At 40.3% G+C, this 13161-nt stretch overlaps 1 protein-coding gene and 1 non-coding gene across 3 annotated transcripts in view; one reads left to right on the forward strand and one right to left on the reverse strand.

Annotated features, from left to right (window-relative positions):
• The window catches only part of Txndc12 (thioredoxin domain containing 12), a 117182-nt gene that overhangs the window by 51839 nt on the left and 52182 nt on the right, over window positions 1-13161 (forward strand). The gene's annotated exons all lie outside the window — the stretch shown is intronic.
• LOC115069507 lies at window positions 7179-7280 on the reverse strand. Its single transcript, XR_003848770.1, has one exon. It is a non-coding gene; the product is annotated as a U6 spliceosomal RNA (small nuclear RNA).

Consider the following 13161-nt stretch of genomic DNA (forward strand, 5'->3'; position numbering starts at 1 on the left):
GTAAATTTTTAGGTTCACAGTTGAATTAATACATTATAGAACTCCGTATAAGCCCTGTAAGACATAAAATTGAATGAAGTATTAACCTTCAAAAAAGATCTCCATTTCAACTTAAAAAATATTGTTTCCTACAGAAGAACTCATTTTTGATGTTACTAACAGATGTTTGCACATGTGTCTCTTCTCTATGTATCGCACTACCACTAGTCACAGCCAGTTACACTCGGACCCTTGGAACCTGAGTATGGATATAAAGTCATCTGGTAGATTTCAATGGTAATGTTTTTCACCTCTACTAATTAACATGAAGCAACTTTTTATGCTTCCTCCTCAAATATAATTCATTTTTTAAAATTTGTTGATCTTTTGTGTGTGTATATCACACAGAACATCCCAAATCATCTTATTCAAGTATACACCCACTTCCCAGATGGCACCCTCCCATAGCCTCCCTCCCCCCACTAGAGCCCTTATACTCTGTTATCCCTGCTACTATCTGCTGTGTTGTCAGCACCCCCAGCCATTCCCCACTACTTGCCCATCTGGTGAATCTAGTCAGCCTATCTAGAGGTCTTTGTTTTAGGAAGGTCAGCTGTTCCTCATCTAGCAGCAATTGGTTGTCAGTATTTGTTTAGATAAGATTGGGGCCTGCTGTTCATTTTCCCAGTTCTATGCAGGGTTACTATCTGGGAGTTACTTGGGCCAGTCTGGCCAACAACTCAAAAGAAGGTATCTCCTATCTGATATTGTTGCTTGCTATGTAGCCTTTAGCTATACATATGGACTCTTAAAAAATTATATTGGCCCCTTTAATATTTGGTTATACTTTCCTTTTTGGGTGTTTAAGTCCTTACAGTTGGCCCAGATAAACCAATTTATTTTTACTCTTAAAGCTGTTTGAGGACCTGTTCCTCAGGGGTCGCATGGGCTTGGGAGGGGGCCCTGGCTCCTTCCTTCTACCAGTTCTGCCTATGTGAAGATAAGTCAAAGGTCCTGCTCAACCATGGCTGGCTTCACTTGGAAGCATGGAAGAAATATTTCCTCTGTGTTGACTCTCCTCTTTGTAGATTGGACACTGGTTCAAGTCCATCTTGTGGGGTTTCCTCAGCCTCTTTGATCAAGTGGACAGGTGACCCACAACAATTACAGGACATTTTGAGAGATGCTCATAGTCCCCTGGAACTAGTCGACCTAGGAGGGCAAGGAGCAAAAACTGTCCTTTATGTCCCTCTGACCAAATTAGTATAGGCGTCAAAGTGTGTCTGTTAAACATCCAAGAAGGTTAGTTCCACCAGTCTGGTACTTTTAATTACTGTGTGCCATGAAGATAAATCTTGGGCAAAGACCAAATGTTCTCAGATAAACCTTGCCTAGACATGTATTTCTTGATCTGGTATGTATAATTTGTGAGTAGGTTATTGGACTAACATGGTTCCCTTTGGTTTTTAAAACTAACTAGGCATTATTTATCTCTCACATTGTCTCACCCCTCCATCATGGTTTCCCCAATGAAGGTGCACCCATTTTCCCCCTTTCTCCCTTAATAATACCCTTCTCGTACGTTCCTACCTCTCTTGAGGTCCTTCTTTCCCTTTATCCCCTAGGTTCAATTTGTAGTTTTTTAAGGGTTCTCCACACTGCTTTCCATAGGAGTTGAACAAGTTTGTAGCCCCATCAGCAGCGGATGAGTGTTCCCCCTGTCCTACTGTTTTTCTCTTTCAGGTTCTTTCTTTTCCTTTTACCTCCCTGTTTCCTTTCCATTATCCTGGTTCCCATAGTTATGTCTGGATACATACTCACTTATCAGGATTTGGTCCTAGGATCCACATATGAGGGAGAACATACATCGATTTTTTTTTTCTGAGTCTGTGTTACTTCACTTAGTATAACAGTTTCTAGTTCCATATATCAGGATTTGGTTCTAAGATCCACACACATATGAGGGAGAACATGTGTTGATTTTTTTTCTGAGTCTGTGTTACTTCACTTAGTGTAACAATTTCTAGTTCCATCCATTTACCTGCAAATTTCATGACTTCATCTTTCTTTACCGCAGAATAAAACTCCATCGTATAAATGAACCACATTTTCATTATCCACTCATCAACTGAGGGACACTTAGGTTGCTTCCATCTCTTGGCTACTGTGAAAAGAGCAGCAACAAACATGGATGTACAAGTGTCTCTGCAATAGGATGAGTTCTTTGGGTATATGCCAAGGAGTGGTATAACTGGGTCAAATGGTGGGTTCATTTGTAGTTTTTAAAGAGTGCTCCACACTGTTTTCCATAGGAGTTGAACAATTTTGCAAACCCACCTGCAGTGGATGAGTGTTCCCCTTTCCCCGCATCCTCTCCAACATTTGGTATCATTTGTTTTCTTGATCTTAGCCAGTCTGACTGCGGTACGATGAAATCCTAAAGTGGTTTTAATTTGCATTTCCCTAATTATTAGTGATGTTGAACATCTTTTAAGATGTTTCATAGCCATCTTTACTTCTTCTTTTGAGAACTCTCTGTTCAGCTCCTTAGCCCATCTTTTAATTGGGTTACTTCCTGTCTTGATTCTCTGTTTTTTTAGTTTGTTATATATTCTGGATGTTAAACACATCCTCTGTCAGATGTGTGGCTGGTGAAGATTTTCTCCCATTCTGTGGGTTTTCTGTTCACTTCCCTGGTTTCCTCCTTTGATGTACAGAAGCTTTTTAATTTAATGAGGTTCCATTTGTTTATTCTTGAGCTTGTTTCCTGAGCAATTGATGTTCAGTTTCAAAAATCCTTTCCTACACCTCTAACTTATAGGTTATTGCCAATGTTTTCTTCTAACAGTTTCAGAGTTTCAGGCTTTACATTGAGGTCTTTGATCCATTTGGAATTGACTTTTGTGCAAGGCTAAAGAAAGGCTTTTAGGTTCATTCTTCTACAGGTGGAGATCCAGTTTTGCCAGCACCATTTGCTGAACATGCTGTCTTTCCTCCAGTGAATGTTCTTGGCCCCTTTGACAAATATCAGGTGGCTGAAATTGCATGTACTTATATTTGGGTCTTCAAATTTGTTCCATTGATCTATGGGTCTATTTTTGTGCCAGTACCATGTTGTTTTTATGACTATAGCTCTGTAATACAGCTTAAAATCTGGTATAGTAATCCCCCCAGCATTGCTCTTAGTGCTCAGGGTTGTTTTGGCTATCTGAGGTCTTTTGTGCTTCCATATGAATCTTAGGATGTTTTTTCCAATTCTGTGAAAAATGTCATGGGGATTTTGATTGGCATTGCATTGAATCTATAAATGGCTTTTGGTAGGATGGTCATTTTTACAATATTAATTCTTCCAATCCATGAGCATGGGAGGTCCTTTCATCTTCTGATGTCTTCCTCAATCTCTTTCTTTAAAGAAAATGGTCCATGCCATTATCTTGGGATTCTTCCCCTTCCTGTATGTCTATGATTCGTAAGTTTGGTCTTTTTATGGTGTCACACAATTCCTGCACATTCCATTCTTGTGCTTTCTTAAATTTTTCATAATCTTTGCTTGAGTGTTCTAGTTCGTCCACTTTATTTTCCAGTCTTGATACTCTGTTTTCCATTTCATTCATCCTATTGGTGAGGCTTCCCTATCTTCCTTCAGTTCTTTGTGTGTTCTTTAAATTGACTGAATTCTTTTATCATGTTTATAATTGTTCTTTTGAGTTCCATATCCTGCATTATCTCTAGGGGGTTCTCATTGTACTCTTCTAGAGGACTATTGATATTTGGTGGGGTATGTTATTTTGGTTTTTCTGTTATTTTTTCTCTGTGATTTTGACATGTGAATTTCTTTTGTAGTTTCAGATTCTTGTGTGAGACTCAGGCCTTCAAATTTAGGTCTGTTTCTTTTTGTGAACTTTATGTGCCTTGTGGTTTACTTTTTGGGCATGAAAAGCTGGTTCATCTAAGCTTCTGGTTCTCTCTTTTGATTTTTTATTGGAGTGGCCAGATTTCTTTTGTCTTCCAGAGTTCCCACAGAGGCCCAAGTCACATGAGGATCAGATGCTCTCAGGCTTTCTCCTAAGGTCTGGATCCCACCAGGAAAGATGTCCTCAGGAATTTGGGAGTTGGATTGGCCTGGGAGCAGGGTCCAGGAAAGATGCTGGTCTAGGGCAGCTGGTGGCCGTGCCACCCAGAGATGCAAAGGGAGATGGGGGTGGGAAGAGGCCCCAAAGTCTCCTGGGGACTGCAGGGAGGAACTGGGTTGGTCTGGATGCAAAGGATCAGGAAGCTGAGAGGACAGCTCCTGGTGTCCAGGAAAGAGGCTGGTGGGTTGTGCAACCCAGGGAAGCAGAGGGAGGTGAGGGCAGGACCAGACCCAGAGGGCTCCTTGGGACTGGGAGAAGGAACTGGGTTGGTCTGCATGCAAAGGATCAGGAAGCAGTTGTGGTTCCCTTGGTGTCTGGGGTGTCAGACAAGGAATGGGACAGTACCCAGGCTAGGAGGAGAGATGGGTGGGGGAGATGGGAGGGTGAATGGGGCTGGGGGAGTCAAGGCAAAGAGGGTGCAGTGGACTTACCCAGGAGAGAGGCTGGGTTGTGCAGGCCCAGGGAAGCAGAGGGAGGTCCTGGATTTTTTTAAAAATTTATTTTAATTTTATGTTTATCAGTGTTTTGCCTACATGTATGTAAGTGCACATGTGCATGCAATACTCTCATGGAGCCAGAGGAGGGCATCAGATCCCCTGGAACTGGTGTTATGGCTGATTGTTAGCCACTATGTGGGTGTTAGGAACTGAACCCAGGTCCTCTGCAAGAGCAGTCAGTGCTCTTAACCGCTCAGCCATCTCTCAAGTCCCAAGTTTTAGGTTCTAATAGATCCCTTAAAGAGATGATTTAGAGAGATGATTTAGCACTTAAGAGCACTGGATGCTCTTGCAGAGGACCAGGGTTCAGTTCCCAGCACTCATAGGGTGACTAACAACCAACCATCTGTAACTCCAGTTCCAGGTGATTGGATGCCCTCTCTGACTTCCATGGGCATTGCAAAACACAGGTGCACTTACACATATGCAAGAAAAGCACTCATACACATAGAATAATATAAAAATTTGCCTAGTAATGGGATACCATGTAATAGTCAATACATGTATATATTACGTTTTAGGTAAAGTATATTTATCTCCTCTCATATAATGGGATACCATGTAATAGTCAATACATGTATATATTACATAATGTTTCAGGTAAATTATATTTATCTCCTCTCATATAATGGGATACCATGTAATAGTCAATTACATGTATATATTACATAATGTTTCAGGTAAAGTATATTAATCTCCTCTCATATTTGTCATTTCTTTCAGGTTCCCCCTTTTCTTTTTAAAATTAATTAATTAATTAGGTCTTTTTGAGACAGGGTCTCCCTGGAGCTCACGATGTAGGCCAGACTCGATTTCAATAGCGATCAGTTGCCTCTGCCTCCCTAGTGCTGGGATTAAAGGTGTGCACCACCATGTCCAGTTTAATTTTTAACAAAATTTTATGTTTATGAATGTTTTTCCTGTATGTATATAAGTGTACCCATGATGTGCAATGCTCACAGAGGTCAGAAGAGGGTTTTGGATCTCTGGGAACTGGAGTTACAAATGGTTATTAGCCACTATGTGGGTGCTAGGACTCAAACCCGGGTCCTCTGCAAGAGCAGCCAGTGCTCTTAACCTGAGCCATCTCTCCAGTCCCTTTTTAAATTCTTTAAGAGGCGCAAATAAAATCTAAACCTGTGTGGTCTAAAGGCACAGCGGAGCCTGGCCCTGGCCTTCCTCCCCAAACCCTTAACCTCTTACCTGGTTCACTCCTATACAGTCCCACTTTTTTTTTCCTAAACACTGAGCTCCCTCCTATAGTGAGTCTGAGTACTGGCTGTTGCCTCTACCTGGAAGACTTTCCCCACAAACTGCCTGAGCAACTCTGCTACTTCAGAATTCAGCTCAAAAGCCCTTAGGATTCCCCTCCTCAACCCTGTACCCTAAAGTGACAGGGTGTGGACTCTTGCAGCCTCCAGTGTTTTTCAGAGGGTTTTTGACTTCTCCAGGCAGTTGATGCCATTTGGCATTTGTTGCTGTGCACAAGGCTATGCTCACTTTCTTCTTGCTTTGCAGGGTAATAAATCACTGAAGCTGGCCCTCAGCATAGATGGTGATCATTGAATTTGGCTAGTAGATTGAAGTCACAGGTGAGCATACTGGCTCACCAGCTCACCAGTATGCTTTCCTTTGGCTTGGACAGTTTCGGGGTTTCTAGGCACACTTTCTGAGACATTGACAGCTTATAGGCAGGTGATGTGATGGAGAAAAAAAATCTAGAAACTATATTCTATCAGGACATGACTCCTTTTCTAGAGAAATCCTGTATCCCTCTGTTTGGACAGTGCTTCTTTCCTCTAGGAAGAGTTCCCCGAATCTTGCAGGCAAAGCTTATCGTGTCACTCTTTTCTCTGTACTCCTTTCATATGGTAAAGATCCCTAGCTTATATATGTTTTATTCCAAGGGTCCTCACTGGTAACATTTAAAGGGACCCTCTCCTTTGCAGCCAGTGGGCAGAAAGTTATTAGGCAAAATTATTAACATAGAATAAGAGTGGGGGATGTTAGAAAAAGTTGAATTCCTAGCATAGGCAAATGTTCTCACAAAAATTGGGTCCTAATAAGGAAGAACTGTAGCCTTGAGAAATAAGGTGAAGATAGGTAGGTAGCTACATTTGAAAAGGTTGAACCTTGAGATTCCTCTGACTCCTCTGGGCCTATAGAAGTGACTCACTGTCCCAAATGTGAAGATAAATGCCCACTCCCTACCCCATCCCCACGTTGGGAATTTATAAAACACCACAGATCCTCATGATCTGCCCTGATCTCACCTCCTGGCCACCAGAATTATAACTAATATCAACTAGCACAGCTAGGTAAGTACAGAGTCTGCTAAGGAGAAAAAGATTACATATAAAAGTAGCTGTAGGATCTTTCCTACAAGTGCTAGGAGTGTGTGCTTCCTGGGGGCTCGACAAATGTGGGGGACTTAAAGAAGAGTTTACCAATATTGGGGTAGTCTCCTGCGATAAAGGATTTAACATCCTACAAGGAGCCCAAGAGATGATTTTGTATACTACTTGGATGCCCCCTTTTCACTGTATCACTGCAAATTTTATTTAAAAATAAAAATACAGAATTTTTCATGAATTCATGTGTCATCCTTACACAAAGGGTCATGCTAATCTCTGTATCATTCCAATGTTATGCACTGAACTAAAGGAAGCTTTTTGAAGTTGGAGAAAAGTAACAATCCTAATCCACACTGAAGTAGAGATTACTTTAACTTTCATAGGAAATTATAGTGAAAGAAATCAAAAGGCTCAGATGGAGATTATAGCTCAGGCACTGTCACCGAGTCCCATCCTCAGTCCCAGTCATCTAAGAGCCACTATTGTAGTATGAAAAGCCAAGTGGAAGCCCCTGGAACTGCTCCCTGACAATGACCAACATAATAAACATTCTAGTGGAGTGGCAGAATCTAATGTTTCCCTCAAAACTTTAAGAATGCAAGATTGGATCCAGGTGTCATGGTACAGGCATGTAATCCCAATACTCAGGATGACATGAGAATCACGACTTCAAGGTTAGTCTGCTTTGTGAGTTGCAAGCCAGCCTGGGCTACATAGCAAGGCCCTCCCTGTCTTACAAGAAAGAGAGAGGCAGGGAGGGAGGGAGGGAGTATACTTATCCATATCATATGCTCATTTAATTCACCAGTCTGGCTTCTGGAAAACTGATAAGGCAGGTGACCAGCAACCAAGCTTGGTTAAGTAGTAGCTCCAACTATACTGCTGTATTAAGTGTGGTATCTTTCTAGAGAGCAATGAAGCTCAGGTCCATGGTATCCAGCCAGTGATCTGGCAGACGTGGAAAGAGACTCTCATAGAGTGGGCAACAGCATACGTTAATGCTCTTGTCCTAACAATGTTTCACATGCTGTCACTTTTAGTGCAAAGGGTACTCAACTGTTTGGCCATTTACAGAACATCACATCAGTCCAGTTTATCAATGCTATTATGAAAATCAGACCTAATAAGCAAGCAGTAAGTGGCAGGCACTCTGGATGGCATGCTAAGGTGCACCTCAAGAGTGTGAAGGAGAAAGACTCAGAGGCCTGCTCACCAGTTTTGAGGGGTTCAGTGATCTGGAGCATTCCATGACATTCCCTCCAAAGTAACAAAGTAAAGAACAGCTATTTCACATTTCACCAACTAGGCTTCTTTGGGTTTTAAGAGAATGACAGGTTTCCGACTTGGAATATTCATTTGTCAGTTGGTATTCAGAAGGCCGGTAGCCTTGATTAGGGCCCAGAGTAAGAAAGAAATGGGGCTGAGTATGAGCAACACCACTGCTTGGGCTATGACTTGGCAGACTTTTATCATATTTGAGGCATACTGGATGGAGAACGACACTCTAAAACCTCTAGCCTCCATCTGGCTTAAATATAACTGATTCAAAGTCTACCTGATATATACTTAGTATATGCTAATCTCTGAGCTGAAAACTGTAGACAAACAAGCATTCAGTGTTTCCAAGAAGCTGAGTCCAATTTTACTCTATATTCATGCTATTTAATTCATTCATTTTTTTTTCTTCCTTTGACATTTTTCAAGGATTTTGATGATTAAAACAAAGGGGAAAGCAAAATGAAGAAACTTAAGAATAGTTTTCTTAAATACATATTGCAGACCTGATGTGATGGCACATACCTGTAATCTGAGGTTAAATCTACAGTATATGAATCATGACCATAACCATGGTAACCCCCACCTAGGTTACATAGTGAGATCTATCTAAATTAGTACAGCAAACTAGGCCAAGACCATTATCTATCCTTTGATTTAAACATAGTAGTCATTTTTCACCAATAAAAACTCTATTTACTGAGTTCCCAGTATTTGCCACATTCTTTCAGAAAAATAAATCACCAAAGACACATAAGGAGCTGTTTCCATGGTAAGCAGAAAATACCTTGTTCTGTTCTAACTCCATTAATTCTCATTTGAAGCCCTCCAGTGATGAGCATTTCAACAAAGCCCTTTTCATCTATTAAGGAGCAGAATTAGGGACTGAACATAGGGCCTCACATGCTGGGCAGGTGGCTTTACAACTGTGCCCTAGACCAATCAGGAAAAAAAAAAAATTAAGACAGGGTCTCACTCTGTAGCCCTGGCTGGCCTGAACTCACTATGAATTTCAGGCTGACCTCAAATTCAGAGATATACCTACTTCTGTCTCCCAAGTGCTGGGATTAGAGGCATGCATCATGTCCAGCCCTGTTGGGAGCTGTTTGTCTATTATGTACCTAAGCCGTGGCAGGCTTGTTTACTGAGTTTGTGTTCTGCACACCAGTACCTAATCTGCCAAATCAGGAGGAATGTGTTTATATGGAGAGCCTCACAATATCTGACCTGGAGGCAATAGTGGCAGACAAAAAGATCAAAGAAGGCTTTGAAGTATCTGACCTCCTTGACCCTCAGATACAGGTGGGGAAAACAGCTGTGGAAACTAATTGAGTTCTTCTGTATAAAAGGTGGAACTGAAATAAACCGGGGCTGCAGTGTTCACTGTCAGTCCTCCCAAGCATCTTTTCTGTCTCCTTTTCTTTCTTTCAATCCTCACTCCCCCTTTCAGGTAGTCTGTTTTGGCCGGCTGGCACTGGCACAGCCCCACAGTAAATTCCTGTAAAGGACATTCAGATGTCTTCATAGGATCATTAGTTCAAGGTTCAAGTCTCTCAAACTAGTTTGACAGTCATGGTGGCAGAGGGAAGTGTTTTAAGAGCACAAATACCCTGTTGGCAACTCAAGAGTCAGGAAAAGGACAGCTAAGCATCATAGGGACAAAAATTATACAATTTTCTGAGGCTCCTCTCTCTAGAATTGCCTATTCTTTTTTTAAAATCACCTTTCAATTTGGACACAGCTCATTCATTAGTGTTTTAGCCCTATCCTATATTCAAGGGACCATCATCATGTGGACCATTACATTTTTAAAAAACTAAATTCCTTAGGAATAAATGGACTGACATAACCTATATCCAATATAGATTGGATATTCTGACCTCAGTCTGATCACTGATGACTTTTACACCCTACAAACACAGCTACCTAGGTGTGTGTGTGTACACAAATGCACATTTGTTTTGGATTGAACTCAGGACATGGACAACTTCATTAATACTGAGCATGCAACTCTATCACTGAGCCTCAACCCTTATCTAGGCTTCTTAAGATCTATGGATGTAAAACAATTTCAATACATGATCTGGGCTTCTTAAAGGTAACAAATCTTGTTACGGAAGATCCTTTTCTTTTGAGATACTTATTTTATTTTTAAAGTATGTGTTATTTTCTAGCAATTGTATTATCATGAAGGTAAGAATTGGTGCCTAGTCATCTCTGGACTTTTCAAGAATTCCTACTCATGACTCTCAAAACTGTGGCCTTAGATGGGGCTGATGAGATGGCTCAGTGGTTAAGAGCACTGACTGCTCTTGCAGAGGACTTGGATTCAGTTCCCAGCACCCACATGGCTCACAACCATCTGTAATTCCAGTTCCACGGGCTCCAATGCCCTCTTTTGACTTCCACAAGCATTGCATGACATGGCTGCACTTCTATGAGGTAATACACTCATAAACATAAAATAAAAATATTTTAAAACCATGGCTTGTACAAGTTGCTCTTCACAACCATTGGTAACATGTGATACCTAAAGCCATGCCAAGTTTCTTTTGCAGTAAAACATTGAATTTGTCATTCTAGTCATATTTTGCTAGCCATACAATGTAGTGACACTAGTATATACACAGTTTTGCAACCAGTACCACTATCCAGCTCGACTTTTTAAACAATAAGTTCCCATTCCCTTCTCCCTTTCTTCCTAGTACTTTTTATGATAATTACTATTATCTGAGACAGAGGCTCTTGCCTCATGATTATTTCTTAAATGTTTTATTTTGATGCCATTATAAATTGTTTCCTTAATTTCCTTTTGGGATTTTCATTGTTAGTGTAGAAAAGTGTGATTTTTTTTAATACATACTGTATTGTATATCCTGTAACTTGGCTGAATTTATTAGTTTTGAGTTTTTGTGTGTCGTATTTTGATTTTTTTTAACACAGAAAAGTGTAGCTGAAGGGTAAATTCATCACCACCTTGTTCAGTTTATGGAATTTTTCTTTGACAAGGTATACCTAAAAGGTCAACATTTTAAGAAAGAGCATCAAGATGTGTAAATCAAGGGCTTTTGCCAAAGATTCTGTCTGAAAGAGCATAATATACCTGGCATACATTAGACTCTAGCATTGGGGTGGCGATCTTATACAAGTTATACAAAATATCTAGGTATTAACTTTATTTTAAAAAGCTTTTAAATATATGCAAAAACTACAAACTATTTCTTTAAAAAAGAAAATTCTTAAAATTACATCCTGCACAATCTTTAAGATAGGTTTGACTTATAGGCTAAAACTGGGTAATTTGAATTTAGTATGTGACAAAAGGTTATATAGTTTTTATTGTTGAGCTAGAGGCACAGCTTAATGGTAGAGCTCTTGCCTAGCATGCATGAGGCCCTTGTTTCAAATACCAGTATTTTCAAATAAATAAGCAAAATATGTTTTTGAAGAGCATGGCATTTCAGTTCTAGGTTAGAATCCTGATTCTTCCACAAATCAGTTGTTTGACCTTTGGCAACTTCTCTAAACTATTTTTTAGTTCTTCTTTAAAACTCAGATAATACCTGCTTCACTAAATTGAGAATGAAATAACAGTAGTCAATAAATGTTATTATGCTCTTAAGTAAATGTTGGGTACTATGCTGGATATTGGGAGATAAAAGATTTACAACATGCCATCTATCAAGGTACCTGTAATCTAGACGAGAAAACATAAAGAAAATAATCTTGATACTGTGTTATGGCAACAGCATGGCATGTTGGAAATGAATACAGGGGTAGGATGTGCTCAAATATGAAGTTTAGGTAGTTGGGTTCCTGTGCAGCTGACTGGAAGGAATCGATCACAGGCAAGACTAATAAAGAGCCTAAAATAATCCAGGAAAACTGTAGCACAGCAATCAGTAAAGATATCTGAAGATGACAACGTGGAATGGAGCCTTGCTCTGCCTAGTATTATGAGCGTCACCTTAATCAGGTAGAGGATTCCAAGACCCCTGCTTAAAACTTAGATACCATTTTACAGAGGAAACTGAGGCTTAGAGAGCACTATGAACAGGGCATTATTCACACTGTAGCCTGAAAATAGTACCCTCTGAACACAGCAAACATAAACCTCAGATTTGTGCACCACAGCAGGCATGTGAGAGGTTACAGAACAGAAGATAGTGGACTTGATCTCAATCTCAAAACCTATCATTTTCCCACTATACCATATCAGTTCTTATTTTGACTTACTTTTATGGATGTATGGCATACTTAGGATGAAATACTGAATTAAAACAAAAGAAACCCAGCAGACAGTAGCAGGGATATCAAGAGTATAAGGGCTCTAGTGGGGTGAGGGAGGCTATGGGAGGGTGCCATCTGGGAAGTGGGCGTATAGTTGAATAAGATGGTTTGGGATGTTCTGTGTGATATACACACACATTAAAAAAAAAAAAAATCAAGCTGGGCATGGTGGCACATGCCTGTAGTTCCAGCACTTGGGAGGCAGAGGCAGGCGGATCTCTGTGAGTTCAAGGCCAGCCTGGTCTACACAGTGAGTTCCAGGACAGCTGGGGCTACAGGGAGACCCTGCTTCAAAAAGACAAAAAAATAATAATAAAATTCTTTTAAAAAACAAATTTTAAAAAATGTATATATGAAGAGGAAACATGGAAATTTACATCATGCTAATTAGTAGAGGTGATAAACATTACCAATGAAATCTACCCGATGACTTCATAGACATACACAGGCGCCAAGGATTCAAGTGCAACCGATTATGACTAGAAATCATCAGATGCATACAGATTAGAGATGCATGCACCAACATCTCAGTGTTAGTACCAAAAACAATGAGCCTTTCTGTAAGGAACAATATATTCTAAAATGAAATGGAGATCTTTTTTAAAGGTTAAAAAACTCTTCAATTTTACATCT

This window comes from Nannospalax galili, unplaced genomic scaffold (genome assembly GCF_000622305.1).
Source record: "Nannospalax galili isolate Female #2095 unplaced genomic scaffold, S.galili_v1.0 scaffold713, whole genome shotgun sequence".
Classification (NCBI taxonomy): domain Eukaryota; kingdom Metazoa; phylum Chordata; class Mammalia; order Rodentia; family Spalacidae; genus Nannospalax; species Nannospalax galili.